The 15,899-nt window shown below is 41.9% G+C and overlaps 1 protein-coding gene and 1 long non-coding RNA gene across 2 annotated transcripts in view; one reads left to right on the forward strand and one right to left on the reverse strand.

Annotated features, from left to right (window-relative positions):
- Positions 1-15,010, forward strand: part of LOC118428454 (G protein-activated inward rectifier potassium channel 3-like) — a 54,959-nt gene extending 39,949 nt beyond the window's left edge. Inside the window, 1 exon segment of the mRNA XM_035838520.1 lies at positions 14,525-15,010. The gene's annotated coding sequence lies outside the window, so the exon portion shown is untranslated.
- Positions 4,302-5,582, reverse strand: LOC118428455. The gene is made up of 2 exons (XR_004832659.1): positions 5,200-5,582; positions 4,302-4,690 (listed from the first exon to the last, which is right to left on the reverse strand). It is a non-coding gene; the product is annotated as an uncharacterized LOC118428455 (long non-coding RNA).
- Positions 15,011-15,899: the final 889 nt, after the last annotated feature.

Here is a 15,899-nt window from a genome sequence, read left to right on the forward strand (position 1 = left end):
CTTTGCTCTTCACTAAAATTTCTCATTACAAAAAATTAGTAGATAGTCTACAAAGTATTTTCTACTGACTGAAAAAAAGGCAAGATGCCTAGGTACCAGTACATGTAACAAGAAGAATGAGTTTCACAGTAATGGCTAGATATTATTCCTTTTGTACAATTTCCTGTAACCTTCTACAAAGCAAGAAGATTGTAATTCGAATCACATTTCCTGGTTTTTGCAAACCTCAAGATTTGGTAAACCACAGCTTTTGTTGATGAAGAAGTTGTTGCACCTGTAAATATTGTCACTTTGATGTATGAGGAAGTTGTCTCTGCACACCTGAGAATTTGCCAAGAGGGAATTCCCATCAATTCATGTGGGCCCCATCGGGATCGAGTAAGGTATCTCCATGTGTGTAAATATCTTGTCACGTTTTGATGTTTTTACTTTGTTATAAATCTTGTACTCTTCCTGTACTCTTTCATCTCCTCTACAGCTGAAGCATGTTCAGTAAGCTGTTAGTGTTATTAGCATCCTTCCTGACAGTGCCTTTAAGTTGAAGTGAATAAATTGCATACACCTGAAAGACATACAGGTACATGTAGTATCTACACCTATGCCACCTCCTTACCTCCCTTTTCTGTTCTCGAATTAGAAAAAGAAGTCTTACTGTTGTTTGAGATTATTTTAAAGAGACAATCCTTTTTTTACAGTGTAGTATTTAGTGAGGTAAAGCAGTCATTCTCACCTTTGGAGAAGCATAATGCTTTTGCAAGTACAGTGTACATGATTTAGCTAATCATGGTACTGCAATACCGCTTCGCTACTGCTCACGTTTTTGGCCAAGCATACAGGCAGGGGGTCACCCCTACAATTCTTGATAAGTGTGTTTGGTTCTTTTATGTTAGAGGTTTAATGCTAGTGTACAAACTGTATATCCACAATCTGGAGTACAAGTGTTGGTTATTTATTTATTTATTTATTCGTTTGGGTGATTGTTGGTTATGATGATGATTTAGTCAAAGTTGTCTCCAGGTATTTCAGCCAAAGTGACTGATGATGAGGAATTGTCTGTTACCTGCAAGGTGTGACAATTATGACACCTGCTGATGGACACCTGTCCCATCTCCCCAGTTTCTGTCCATAGAACCCTATACTTACTTCCAATTTTCTCACTTCACCCTTTTACCTTGAGGAATGTTGATGATAGAGTATGCTGATTGATGAATTCTACTACTCTTATATAGCCTTTAAAGTTAATGATTTGAATCGTGTTCCACCTTGGCTTAATATCCTCTATTGGGATGTCCTTTTTTCCTGCTAAATCAGGACTTTTTGTCAGGTTGATCGAGGTTTCACTGATAAGTTTATTTTTGATGAAGTTTAGTGGAGAGTGTTTTATGACATCTTTGTCAGGAGTGAATACTCATCAGTACATGCCATGAATTCCCCACTTAATGAGGCAGTCTGTTATTGTCACTTGACACAAAAGTTGCCAGGACTGGTGAAGATCCCCACACCTGAGTCCATACCATGATGATGACAAACGAGGTCGTCCTGTCAGCACCTCCACAGGTTTTACTCCCATGCTGGACATAATGGCTGTATAATGGACACTTCCAAACAACTCTCTATCCCATCCCACCCATCTCCCACAATAGCCTGGCCCGCCCTATCCCCTAATCAGTCACTTTACAGCCATGTTTGATTCACAGGTGTGCCGCGAGCGGCTTTACCTGTAGCCTGCCTTTACACCTGCGAGCACTGGGAAGAATGGTTTCCGTGGCAACCGATTAAGGGTTTTGTGGGCCCAGAGGGCCAGGGTGGTCAGACCTGTCAGGAGGCATGACCATAAAACTGGGAATAACTACCTGTTGGAACTGTCACCAGGCGAGGTGCTAGGTGGTCTTGACCACTTGGGACTAGGGATGAACAGGTGGGTGCCCAAGGCCCCCTACACCTGTGAACCCTGGCAGCAAAGGTCACTCCGCATCACTTCTTGATGGACAGAAGGGGAGGGTTCCCACCAAAAATTTTATTTGGAACTAATTGGGCAGCTTTGATTTCATTTAGGCCTGAGTGATTGTGTTTCAAGTATTCCTTCCAAGGTCATAGCCAGGATAGTCTGAGGGGGAGAGGTGCTTAAATTATCCTGACAGAACTCATGATCTGTGTGAGTGGGGAGAAGAGAACCATGTATTGACCTAGAATTTCAATAACTCACCTTGTAAAAATGTTGATGCAACTGCCTACACTTAAACATTTTGTAACACTTATTCTGTGTTAGAGACTAAGTCAGAAGTCAAACTTTGTTTAAACTATAGAACCTGGCATTTTGACAAGGTTCCATAGTTCAGACAAACTTTTTCCTCCTGGTCACAAGGACAATGTGAAAACCAGATGTGCACCCCTCCCTTCAGTCTCTGTGACTTCCTTCCGCCCAGGTATGATTCCCCACTCTGATATACAGACTGCCTGCCTCCCAGCTAAAATACTTCACAAATTGGACATCATCGGCACAGGCACTTGACCCCCCAACCTATGACAGCCACTTCAAGGATGGTTTGTTATGAAAAATTACTTTAGGACATTTTTGGCTGGTACTATTTCTAGTTGTACTCTCTCTCAGGTGACATGGGTTGTACCAAATTTTTTTATTGCAGGGGACCACCACGGGTAAATTGGGAAATATTTCACAACACAGACTCTTAGTAGGAAGAAAACAAGTCTGTCTCATGCCATCATTTCACAGACAATCATTAGAAGAACTGTAGAGATCAGAAAGGTGGGAGGGGGGTTATCTTCCCAATCCTTTCACCTTGGCACCATAATCAAAACCACACCATTCTCTAACCACGGCTTTATTAACGCCACAGGAAAGTGCAACTAAACCCTAACCTCATTACCACACTGTTGGCCGTTTTAATAATGCTTTGGTACTTTGATAGCATTAAGTAAGGATTAGAGTTGGTAGAACATTATATGCCAACTAATTGCAGCGCCATAGGCCAGATTGTCCTCTATGTTGCATGGAATGAAACAGGCTTTTCCAGGAAATGTGGAATAAGGGGTAACAGAGCAAGTAAAATTGATATTAAGATGGGACATTGTCTGTTTTTGCAACAAAGGTACATAAAACCATATTGGTAGGATATGCTGAAACTTACTGGCCTGACTTCTACTTTTCGTTTTTTCCCATGACTTTGGAGCATGATGATCGGTGGTCTGAGGACACTTTAAAAAGGTTGCTCGAGGCCAGAACTTTATACTGGCTTGACTCCTACTTTTTTCCCCCTGAACTTTACTAGACTTTGGAGCATGACGATTGGTGGTCTGAGGAAACTACAACCTGGAAAACGTTGCTTGAGGCCAGAACTTTGTATTTATTATGGCCATTATAAACGAAGCAAATACTGTGCACGGCTGCTACAGTCACCTCCTATTATGGTACACAAACAGTTTGTTAAAGCTGCTGGACCATGGGCTGGTTGGTTTTCATTCACCTGCTGTTCAGGACAGGTGGACCCCACAGTGTGCTGTGCTGTTTTAGTGAGGCCACTTCTGTCTCAACACCTCCAGCACCAGCTGGTTATGGTTACCCTTTGTTTTCTTGCACCTTGTTTAGTCCGTCAGGGATTTTGAGGTGTTTTCTGAAGCTGGATGCCCAGACAGACCAGATGGAGGCTGTAATGTTCCCATCAGCACTTTTTGAGTAACCTTGAACTACTTACTACTGGGAGAATGGTAGATATGAGAGATGGAAGTTTAGCTCTTAGGAAAGAAGTAATTTCTTTGTGGTGCAAAGACATTTCATCTAACATGACATTACATAAAAGCTGAGAGAAATCAATAGTCAGCAAGCAGTACAGTGATAAAGCAAGGAATATAATCTACACTACTGATACTTTTGAAATGAGTGTCGCAAACAAAGATGAAGTGTAATGATCATAAATGTGCTTTTCTATGGGTGAATGTAGTGGATCTAATCAGGGTGCAATTAATAGGTCTTAAAAAAAAAGAATATTCACTGTAACTTTTGGAAATGTCATAATAAGGTACATCACTTGTTGGACAGGTGTGCAAAATAAAGTTCAAATACTGTTATTGTGACCCAGTTTCACAGGTCAACCTTAATTAACTGGGGCAAATCAAGTGAAGACCAGGAAGAAGAGGGCTGCTGTGTTGGAAATAAAGCAAAAAGCCACTGATGTTCTTGGTATCTTACAGACCAACCAAATGATATGATTCATTTTCTTAAAAAAAAAGTTTCTTACAAGATTTTCTATTGCTCTGCCAAAAGTCTTGTACAAATGTTGAAATGTATTTTGTCACCACCTTCAAGGTGTGTGTAGAGTATTTCTAAAGTTCATTCAAGTTTCATTATAATCACTTCTGGTTCTTCCCTGAGCCAAGGTAATAGAAAGAGAGTGTGAATCAAGGTTCATTGCAAAACACACAGAAATGGCTTCAATCATCACTTCAGCCTCAGTTCAAACAAGCGCAGTAATAACACTGGACGGTGGATTATTAAAGTTAATACAAGTCCACAACATTGAGGTGACCCAGAAACACAAGGTCAGTGTCATGTTTTCCTGGGGTCCGGGACTGCTGCGCCATGTTTGCCTTGCACATCCAGCAGACTGGAACTAAGTTAAACCAAGCCGTCCCCCAGCATGCCTCTGTGCCTTTTGGCAGCTTCCTACTGGTCCTGTGAAAGTGTTAGATTGGAAATGAAATCATAATGAAAACATGGCCAGAGTGATGGATCCTAACAACTTACAACTGATGCTGCTGAGAGTTTGAGGATGAATCAACGTGGGATTGTAATATTTTGTCACAGAATCATCTACCAGGTAAAAAATGATAACATTGAGTTTTAGTCCACTTCAAACATAGCTACCCCACCAGGTCTTGGGCAAAGTATTATCTCATTCAATGATTGAGGGTAGTTTAAAGCTGTTGAATTAAAGTTAAACTGCAGATTCCTTATTGCTGTTGTTGCAGCATGACCTAACATTTTGCTTGAAGTTGATAAAAAATCAAGAAATCCACTTGGTCACAAATGGTATGTACACGTGTGATACTTTCCACATAGACAGAACATCTTTCTCCCTTCTTCATCCTCCTCCTTTCAGAGTCCCAACAGAAAGCAAAAAACTGGTTGACTGCAATACTTCAGCTGTAAAGTATATCATGTTAATTCCTGGTGCAGTTCACCTGAAACATGTCAGAGAAAATGGCAGTACAAAGCAGTCCAGCCCAGTAACAACTGTCAACTGATGGTCTCCCTGGGTACAAACTGCCTCCCCAGTCCCCCCACTGGTAGATGTACAAGCAGACAGCCCATCTCCCCCACATGCCCCATGTTGACATGTCCCTCCCCCTCCTGCCCTGGCCATGCCCCTGGAACCAATGGATTTATGGGTTAGCTGCTAGGCATGCTGGGATCTTGGCAGGTACTGATGGGTAATGTGTATTCCCAGGTTTTTCCCATCACCAGCTTGTAAAGTATTGTGGTCAGTAAAGTTTTTATAGACTACTGTTTGAACCTACATCTTTTAAATCCAAAATCTGAAGTTCAACTTTCCTTTGTCCTTACTCTTACCAAGTCCTGTCTACATGTATGAAGGTCAGTGGGGACTGCTCTTACTTTATCATCATCATCATCATCATCATTGTTATTACTTTACAAATGTATCTACTTCCTGATGATGAAGATGATCTATATGAGAATGATAGTTACATGTGTTTGAAGATAGCCATCTGACACATTGCCATATTGGTAACAGTACACTTCAAAACATGCTATAGCGTGAGTTGTAAATGTGTGTACATGTGTAGAATGTGCGTGAGTAGAGCTGCCTTCAATCAAGACCCCCTAGCTCCCCCACTGTTGACCCCACTCTCCCTCCTTTATCACTCTCCCCCCATCTGTTTCCAAACAGATCAAGTTAATTCAACAGCAGTATCTACAAACCTCTTAATGTGGCATGAAGCCCAGAGGACCAGACCTGCCCATAAACTAGTACAGATTACATGGCCCAGATACCTGATACTTTCCCCTGCAAGCAACTTGCCTGACAGGGAATGGGTTTTCCAGAGACCTGGGCAAAAGTTACCGGAAAGCCTATCAGCAAGGTGATGGCCCATGATTCCTCTCAGCTGAAGTGGGTCTGTATTAAGGGGCGGTTGATTGTCAGGAATGTTATAACATTTTTATGACCACACAAATATTCAGTACCAGGGTACATGTATATTGTGTGTAGACCCTATGCCTCTGATTTTGTTTGACCTCCAAGTCACAAAATGTGTAGTAGCAATGTCATTGGTAAATTATGAGAGCAGTCACCTTTAATAAGTTCAGAGCATCATCTTCCCATCTTTGGCAGGACTCTAATTACCTTGGGTACCTAGGTGTGTAGATCCATAATAATTTCTCTGAAGGTGACATAGGGACAGTCCCTTTGGTTCAATAACTCTCATTTGTCTCAGCCAGGCATCAAAATCAATCCACAAGGCCTCTGGCTGCAACTAGAACTTGTTAGGATCCAAACACCCCCTTTGGTCAAGTTGTCCAGGAACAATCCATATGAAGGTTGAACAAGACGATTGGACCAGATTTTTATCCATTCCCATATCTTGTCCTTGGAGACTAGGAAAATCTTGGCAGAAGGTGAAATGACCTTACAACCGTGCCTGTAAAAGTTAGTCAGAAACCTTAGATGGAGACAATTTGCATAAGGAGCATTTGGCTGTACCAAAAAGTCTGGTTACCCTCAGCAGTCAAAACCCTGTATAGTTGACCCGAGTTGAATTCAGATGTTTATTGAGTAGATATTAGATGAAGAGTGTATTCAGTTAGTGACTGATGTACAAGTAAAATATGTAACGGTTGTAACCGCACCCAAAACATAAAATCACTATGATCACATTTCATTACTGCAGATAAGATCTTGTTCAGTCCTTTATGCCTCCATAAAAGTGCATCTATTTCACACTTATGCAGACTAGAACTATTTGGTCGCAAAATCTTCTGAAAATAAACCATGATGTTTTATTACCTATGTAGATCAAAACTACTACTTGACATTATACATTCGTTGTTAGGGCATGATGTAAGGGCATTACATACATGTATGGAAATGAAATTTCTGGGACATCTTGGGTTTGCAGCATAAGAAACTCCGCCAAAGGTGCTCATCAACAATGACATATGAATTTGATAATACTTCCCCACATTTATGATTATCAAAGGTGTCCCCTGTGACAAGTACAGATGAGATTATAACCCCCCTCTGTGCTGTATAGTTACCACCCTGGCACATTACCGAGGATACAAAACTTGTATTGGAACCAGGTTGTGCTAGCAGGGCTCCTGTAGGTACATGTCCTGCACATGTGCTAGTGATCAGGTGCAGGAAGTGTGTAATGATGTGAGGCTGTATAGGTGACAGTAGCTGTGGGGATCTGCTGGGAGGGGTGTCTCCCCTGGGAGGAAGTTTGGGGCACCTGGCTTCCTGGTTACATGCGAAATTAGCCCCCTGTTCCTCAGGAGTCACACCCCTTCTGGCTGATTTGTAAGGAGGATGCACCTTGAGATTTCCTTGGCCTTGAGCGTGAAGAAGTCTTGTCAGTTGTGGGTGTCAGCGGGGCTACAAATATTAGCAGAGTGTGCCCAGGGAAAGTTTCTCTCGACTAATGATGTCCAAAATGTGGCTGTAATGGTCCAGGTATTTGGTTTGACTACAGAAAGCAAAGCACAGTTTGAAAAGTACTTCAACTTGTACATTTACTGGCCTTTCTGACTTGGTGGTCAAAATGGATGATACAAGGTGAGAAGAGCTTCATGGAAAATTTTGTAGACAAACTGCTGCTGCTGTTGTTTAAGCAAGTTTTACAGTGATACAATTGAAACATATCGGGTGCCTTATGAAAGATACCATATTTTAGTCATTGTATGTGTTTCCTTCTTCTTGGGCATTTCTAGACATGTGTTAACAGGTGGCACACTAGGTGGGACCTGTGATGTCCATGCTTGAATATCTGCTGCAAAATTTCAATGAAAATCTCAAGATTCTAGTTTTGTGCATGCTAGGATATTATTAGAAACCATTCCCACAGAAAAGTTGAGTGAACTTGCCAGGAAGACTTCCAGGCAGCTGTTTTTACACCACCATGAGCTGTGTTGTTCCAGCAGCCTCCAGAGAGCGGTACCCTGCCCTCCCATCTCCAAGGCCAATTTCTACTTCCTCCCTCATCTAGACAACTTGGTTACACATTAAAGGGTGAGAGGCCAGCAGTTAATCAGTGTCAGGTTGAAGTTGGAATGGGAGATGAGAGTCTGAATTCTAACAAGTTAGAGGAAGGTCTTCCAAAGACATAGTCTTTGATATGGCCTTCAGTAAAAACTCCTCTGGTCTTGGCTGAGTAAAAAACTAGCCACTGCCATAGCACTCACCTTTTGTGTCATGAAATTGCCATTCCTTGCTGATTACATACATTTAGTTGCACTTCAGAGGCAGAAGGAGAAACAGTCCCCTGGCCCCCAGGATTCAAACCTGGGTCCCTATCAATTCACAAACCAACGCCACTAACCACTAGGCCACAAGGTCTGGACCAGTTGGCATGGTCAGTTGGCAGTGCTTGAACTCCACTATTACCGTATCTGTCGAGCAATTCTCAAAAAGTAGTTACACTGGCAATAAGGAAAGAGAAACCATTAGATTAGAAACTATTAGAAATTAGAAACAGGATGTACCCTGGCAAAAAGTACAAATAATGCCAACAATGCCTTGGAGGCTTGAATTAAAATACTACAATAGAGACAGAACTAAAGGTATTAGTTTTCAGTTTGGCGCTTTTTTTTGTTTTACACAAACCAGAAGTACCAAGTAACCTCAAAGGTCAAGCCCTACAGTACCAAGTTCACAGAGGTCATATCTGCAAGTTGATGAAGGGTGAAATGAGGAGGCACATCAAAGCTGGACCACCTGACTGGCATGAAGATGCCCTTGATGAGCTGGAGCTCACCATAAAATTTAACATGACCCCATAGCACCTGTCTTTGTGTACCTGGTGAGAGAACACATGGGAGGATTGGTGAGAGAGGGGTAGGGGGGCTAGGAGAGGTAATTTGCATCAAGTGGTTGTGCTGGTGGAGGGGGGGGGGCATGACATGACCCCTTAGCACCTGTCTTTGTCTACCTGGTGAGAGAATACATGGGAGGATTGGTGAGGTGGAGGGAGGGGGGCTAGGAGAGGTAATTTGCATCAGGTGGTTGTGCAGGTGGGGGGGGGGGGGGCATGACAGGATGATGGATGGAGGGAGGAAGTGGGGCTGTCACAACAGGTCATGGTTCATGGAGCATGATGGGACAGAGGGGTGCTAGAAATGGACAGCCACATCCGGGCAGGGACAGGTATTATCTGGTGCTATTGTACTCCTGGTCTGGACAAGGGGCAGCATCTAGTATCAGAGTGGACTAATATCTCTAAGGTGGTGTCCTCTTAGACACGAAAATGTAGGACAAGTTTACTTTTGAACTGAACAAAACTTCCTCTCACAATCCCAATGTACAGTTCATGTAGGTTGCTTCTCTAGCATGGCAATGCTAGCAATGCTAGCAGTGATCTACTGTATATCACTGGTAGTAAAAAATGGTGTAACGTTAGTCTTGGCAATATCTTGTAATAAAAGATATGTCTAGTTTGTTTAACTTTAACCTATCATTGCGAGCAAGTTTTTGTCAGACCACTATCACCTTACAACATTACCTTGATAAGAATCTAGTATTAGACGTTGAATCATCCCTATTTTTTTCCCTTGAAGAGTCGCCCACAGAGCTCCGCTGTACATTTTGTAAAATACAAATCAGTTCTGCGGTTCCTACCTTGGAGAAGATTCAACTCTACTCTAGATGTTATCTGCTCTGTGGTCTAGCAGGGATTTGTCTTGACAGAATGACAGATGTGACCAGCCACACCTCCTGTCTCCTCCAGACATGGCAGGCTGTGGTGATGGCAGGAAGCAGGGATGTGGTTACATGTGTAGGGCTAATCTTCATCAGGTGCTGATGTCTGTGCTGATGTCTGGGGGGGAGGGGGGCATGTGCACAGCTAATGGTGATCAGGTGCTGATGTCTGCAGTGATGTCTGGAGGGTGGGTGTCAGGAAGATGGGCTCCCCAAGGAATAGACAACATCTTTCAAGGTGTTTAGGTCAAAGGTTGTTTCCACAACACACATCCACCCAGACCTTATCTTGGTCTAGCTTTGGGTTAGTCCATTTTACGACTTTGGGGTAAGTTGACATCTTGACCTTGACCTTCTCTTTGTAAATCTATCCTAGACTGGTCCAATTTGACTCTTATTGATGTGATGGAAGAAAATATAGTGTCTTTATTTCTAACCTTATTGTTGCTTTTTACCTTCCTCCTAAACTAAACATGCCATACTCGATTGAGTGTCTGTCCATCAAACTAAAGGCTACAGCAGCAAGAAAGTGGTTAAACAAACTTTTCAATAGAAATGCCCTCATAGAAAGTGATTAAAATGCCAGTTTTATGCTTAAAGAGAACACACAAAGTAAGAAAAAACATTGCAAATAGAGAGATATGATAGAATGCTGTGATAGTACCAATTATAGGAGTGAGAGTTTACTCTACAGAGCTAGGCTATTTTTGCAGGTTGACATTGACAGACGCAGTGTTGTATCTAGAACGTCTGGCTTTAAGGAAAACGAAGAGACTTACTTAAAGCTAACAGTTGTTGTTATTCTAGGTAAGTTGTAGATAGTGCCTGACCCTCCCAAGTTCAGGTAACCTTGTTGGAGAGGCTGTGAGAAGTGCTAAGCTGGTTCCTGTTGGGGCTGACGTAGAGCTGAACCTGAGTAGGTGGTCCTGATAAGCCCTGTAATGGGGATAATGGGAAGGTGCACTTAGCCTGGCTGCAGGGATGAAAGGCAGCCTGGGATAATGAGAGCCGTATGTGAAGGTCAGAGTGAAGGGATGAGGGGAGGGGGGCGGTCATGGCAGTGGGCAGTTTGAAGAGAGGGGGGGGGGCAGTACTGATCATACAGGTAGTTGACCAGAGGAAGAGCCATCACAGGCAAACCACTATTGACCAACCATCTAGAAGGCATCCGCCTCTACATTATAGTCTGCTCGACACTTGTTGGATTGACCCCAATGGACACATCTCTACACACCCACATCTGGTAGATATCAGGACATGTGTATCTGTAGGGCAGGGATTAGTCCTTAGGCCATATCTAGGTAATTGACTCAGGATAGATTAGATACAGTGATGAGGAGTGGATTGTATGAGAATGATTTTCCGCTCCATTGCCTTTTGTTTACTAAATTTCCACTTGTCCTGACAGGCTGTACTTACCTTTTTCATTAGGTACCTACTATTGCAAGTAGAATGTGGGGAAAATAGTACTACTAGTAGAACATTGTGCTACCACACTACTCATATGTGGTATAGTGTTAGATTCTTCATATCATTAGGTCCATGTAAGAAGATTAAGATTAACTGCATTGTATTTCCTTGCCAGACTAAAGGATTCGAGATAAAAGTCAGAAGTGAACTTGAACCCAGGTCCACCTGCAGTGCAGTAAATCAGCCTTATCACATGGATTAGGGTGTGTGGGTATAGAGATCTGCAGATCCAGAGAGTGGACTCATTACTGGAGCTGATGTGTGATAAGTATAACTGTGTGAGGTCTGATCTCACCCTGTACTTAAGGTCAGGCAGGGATAGAAGGTATAATGGGATAAAGGTGTTCTGTTTAATATCACCTACCGGTATTCTATGATGTACAATGGTGGACAAGGCAATAATCACATAATTCTGGAATAAGACCAATCATGGGATTGGAAGATAGTTGATCAGGGCTTACCTAATCCAACTGATACCCAACTTTCCTGTTTTCCTTTTGTATATTAGAGTGCATGACAGGTTTTCTTGTTGCCTAGCAACTAGTGATGCTGTGTGTGTCTGTGTATTTCTTTCTGGTGGTTCCATGGACACACATACAGATACTTCGCATGTTTTCCCAGCCATGAAAACTGCTGCCAGGTAGATTTGAAGTCCATCCTGTCTGTTGTGATCACTAGGGACTAGAGAGAAGACCGGATGGATCTTGAACTCCACAAGCAATATTCCAACTATGTCAGGCCCATAGGCAGGTATGGGACCCCCCTCCCACACTCATCAGGTGCTGTGCCAGGAATGGTATCCTGCTTATTTGGGTTAATGACATCTTTTAAAGACCATTTTTTTCATTGCAAAGTGACTCTTTCTTGTTGCAAAGTCACTCTTCTTTAACATCTCTATCATGTACATTTTCTTACTGCAGTACAATATTTGCTTCTTGGCCAAGTGTACTCCTGATACAACAAATTTGAAAAAAAAAAGTCTTCTTTTCTGTGACTTAAGATGGAACAGAACCAACAGAAAATCAATCAATGTGTTAAGAGCGCTTAGGTTAATCTGTGTCCAGGTTCCACTATGAAATCTCCACCCTCCATCATAACAAACTGCTTTTTACATTCCTGCCCTCCCCCAAGACTTAAGCCCCAGGAAAAGTTCAGTGTGCGCTAGGACATACATACTGCAGTGATCCCGTCATTAAGAGTGGGGCAATATCCACAGTACATTCAGGTGGTTTATATTTCTACCACTGTGTCTTTTGTTCCCCTACCAGGGAGATTTCCCTAAGCCGGTAAGGTGGTGACAAGGTTGATCAGGTGTTGGGGTGGCCGAAAGGGCAAGTAGAGACACCTGGAGCCAGGTGCAAATTGACTGGAACTGCTCGGAACCGCCTTAATACAGAAACTCTGAATTTGGCAACCACGTAGAGGAAAACAACTTCTACTGTTACTGAGACTTTTGAAAGCACTTCCAATAGTAACAGACTAGTTAGAAGTTGCACTGTGAAACCTATGCCTTCCACTGTTGTACGTGTAAATGTGAAAATTAAACGCTGTGTTCAAATGTTCAGTGATATCAACTTACACATACTCTGAAAACTCTGTAAAAGTTGGGTTAGTTCCAGGGGCTTCACAGGGATATAAAATGTACATCATGTTGACATTTCAACCAGCAATTGGTGAACTGTCTGGCCCAGCCCAGTCAGGCAGGTAGCAGCAAAATGTAAAGGGAACCAAGTGGTGAAAGCAGATTGATAGGAATCTTTACATGTGGTTGCTTTCCTTTGTTCTGGGTAAGACTGGGCATGCTCAGTGCTTCTCAGCGCTGATCACTTTGCAGCAGCCTTGGCTCTTATCTTGTCTTTGGTAGGGACCCATTATGGGGGGTGTAAAGGTGATGACAATTTCTGAAACAGGAGGAGACATCAGAATACAGACTGTCCACACGTCTGTCAACATCCCAACATCTTCCATCTACAAACTCCACTGGACTGTCTTAACTTACCGCAGAATCTTGTTCATGGTGATAAAACAGACATGCTTCACTATGGTCCCCTAAAAAAGTCAACACATCTTTTTACTTTTTCCCATGCAGAGTTAGGAAGTAGAGAGAAGGTTAAGATTGTAGATGTGTTCCTTGCATCTCAAATCCCATAGTAGATTTGAAAATTGAAAATTTTATTGTGGACAGCTTTATTCCTCTTCCATGAGATAACACAAGTGTAATCAGCTGTTAAACATATTTTCTCCACACATCTACTTTGAAATAATCATTATTGAGGAGTATTTACAAGTATTGTGGTTAATGGCACTGCTGTGATCAGTATCGCTCACAGACTTGGATCATGGGATAAAACAGTAAAGACTGGTTAGGAAACCTGAGTGAAAGGTGATGGACTCTAACCATCTCCTGTGATTCTCCAAAGCCCACCATCTTTGACTGTCCTTCTGCAGTCATCTTAAGGGGCCCAACATTACCTTGACACTGCACTACAGTCTAGTTACGGACAAAGAAGGAAGATTATCTATCCTTTGTTGTTACAGACAGATTAGACCAGACAAGGATGAAAGTTTTGCCCCTAATCTGATTTCTGCTTCTCTCTGGATTATGAGCTCACAGCCGACACCCAAGGTGACAAAAGAACTGTGACAATGGCTTATATTCTCAGTCTGTTGTACTTAAAGTCTGTTTCACCTGAGAGACAAGTAGGTTGGTTCTAAACACGTTCAGAGAATCTGTACATCCTGGTTGCTTCTGGGAAGGTGTTGATCCTGTGACCTGACAGTAAAGTCTGTGTCGGGGATGGCAGCTTACACAGGGTTTATACTATAGTTAGGGTTTGGTCACTTATCTGAAGACAGTAGGATAAGTTTTAACATACAACCTGTCACTCACACCACAACAACAAACACATGACACATCACTTACATACAATGTGTAATACTATGTATTCTTCGTGTATTTTACTATTGCATTTGTGTATGTGTGATGGCTGTTTCCAAAAACTTTCATGACCAAGATGTAATGATGAAACTGGGAATGACACACTGTGATTTTGATCAGCATCTTGTTAATGTACAATTTCTATCTTTTGTGTTCAATGCAGGAAGGAGAAGACTCTGATGAAATGCACAGTTCCTGTGGTCAGCTGTCTTCCACTACTGCAGCACAAAGGGCATGGGCAGATAAACCTGACTCTACTCATGGGGAAAAACTGGTTTGCATCAAACTACTATCCTCAGAAGTTCTGCATTGAAAGAAGGTTGAATCTGTTCCTCTGAATTTCTGCTTTGAAAGGAGGTAGAATCTGTTCCTCTGAATTTCTGCGTTGAAAGAAGGCATAATCTGTCAATATGAAAAAGGAAGGTGGACCATGAAATCTTACTCCAAGCTGGAAAGAGTTAGTTCTAACTTCGAAGTACAAGATAGGAAGCAGTTTAATGTGGTAATTTTACTTGTCAATGTTATGAAGAAACACAGCAGTGGTTTAATCCAATAGCTAGTGATTTACAACATTGCAGATAAGGCAACAATACCAGAGTTACATAATAATAATGACGTATTGTGAACTATCAAGTAATGAAGCAAAAAAGTAATGAAGCATTTACAAATTACAATATAGGAACATAAAGTTGACCAATGGATTAAATATAAAATAAGGGAAGACATGAAGGACAAAGGATTTAATTACTACTAGAAGCTGCTATACTTACATGTATGTGTAGAGTAAATGTAGTGAATCTTGCGCAACAAGCTACCTTAGTATGTGAGGTGTTCTAGTACTGTCATGGCACTGCAAGAGCTGCTCAAGCCAAACCAAGCAACCAGATAGAGAGAGCTATGCAGGTAGTACAACGCGGCCTTAGTACTGTCTCATAGACATCAGCTTTCAAATTGATAGAAATAACTAATAATGCCTTGCGAAAGATTTATATGTAAAGCTGTAGTTTTCACAATTTGCTCAAGCTGTAAATGTCAATACTTTCTCAAGTGATGAGCTAATCAGTGTTTTACATAGGAAATCAAGGCCAAGCAGGAGCCAAAGATGCGTGTGAGACAGTGTTAAGGCTGATAGTGCCTTAGCTAAGATCATGATGTACAAAGTCTCTGCAGCATATTGGTTGTACACAATTACATGACATGCATGTTCCTTTGATTTTATGGACATCGAAAATACATTTGTACTATGAAAAAATGTCATGACATCAGTGATTTGGACATGCAATAGGGATTAAAATGCTGTTGACAGGCAATAGGAATGTAAAGTCGAATTGATTTGAAAGCTGCTGTGCTATTCTTTGAAGCTTGAACTACATGTATTCTGTCTATAAAATGTATCCTATGTTATTTCTGCACTATATATACTAATACCTACTACAGAGGTCTCCAGAGTTGGGCGGTCCTCTCACCATACCAGGTAAGATGGGTAATAGGGCTGGTCTGTCAGCTTATCCTGAAAAGACAGCCATTTTTATCATCCA

The sequence above is a fragment of the Branchiostoma floridae genome, chromosome 13 (genome assembly GCF_000003815.2).
Source record: "Branchiostoma floridae strain S238N-H82 chromosome 13, Bfl_VNyyK, whole genome shotgun sequence".
NCBI classification, from domain to species: Eukaryota; Metazoa; Chordata; class Leptocardii; order Amphioxiformes; family Branchiostomatidae; genus Branchiostoma; species Branchiostoma floridae.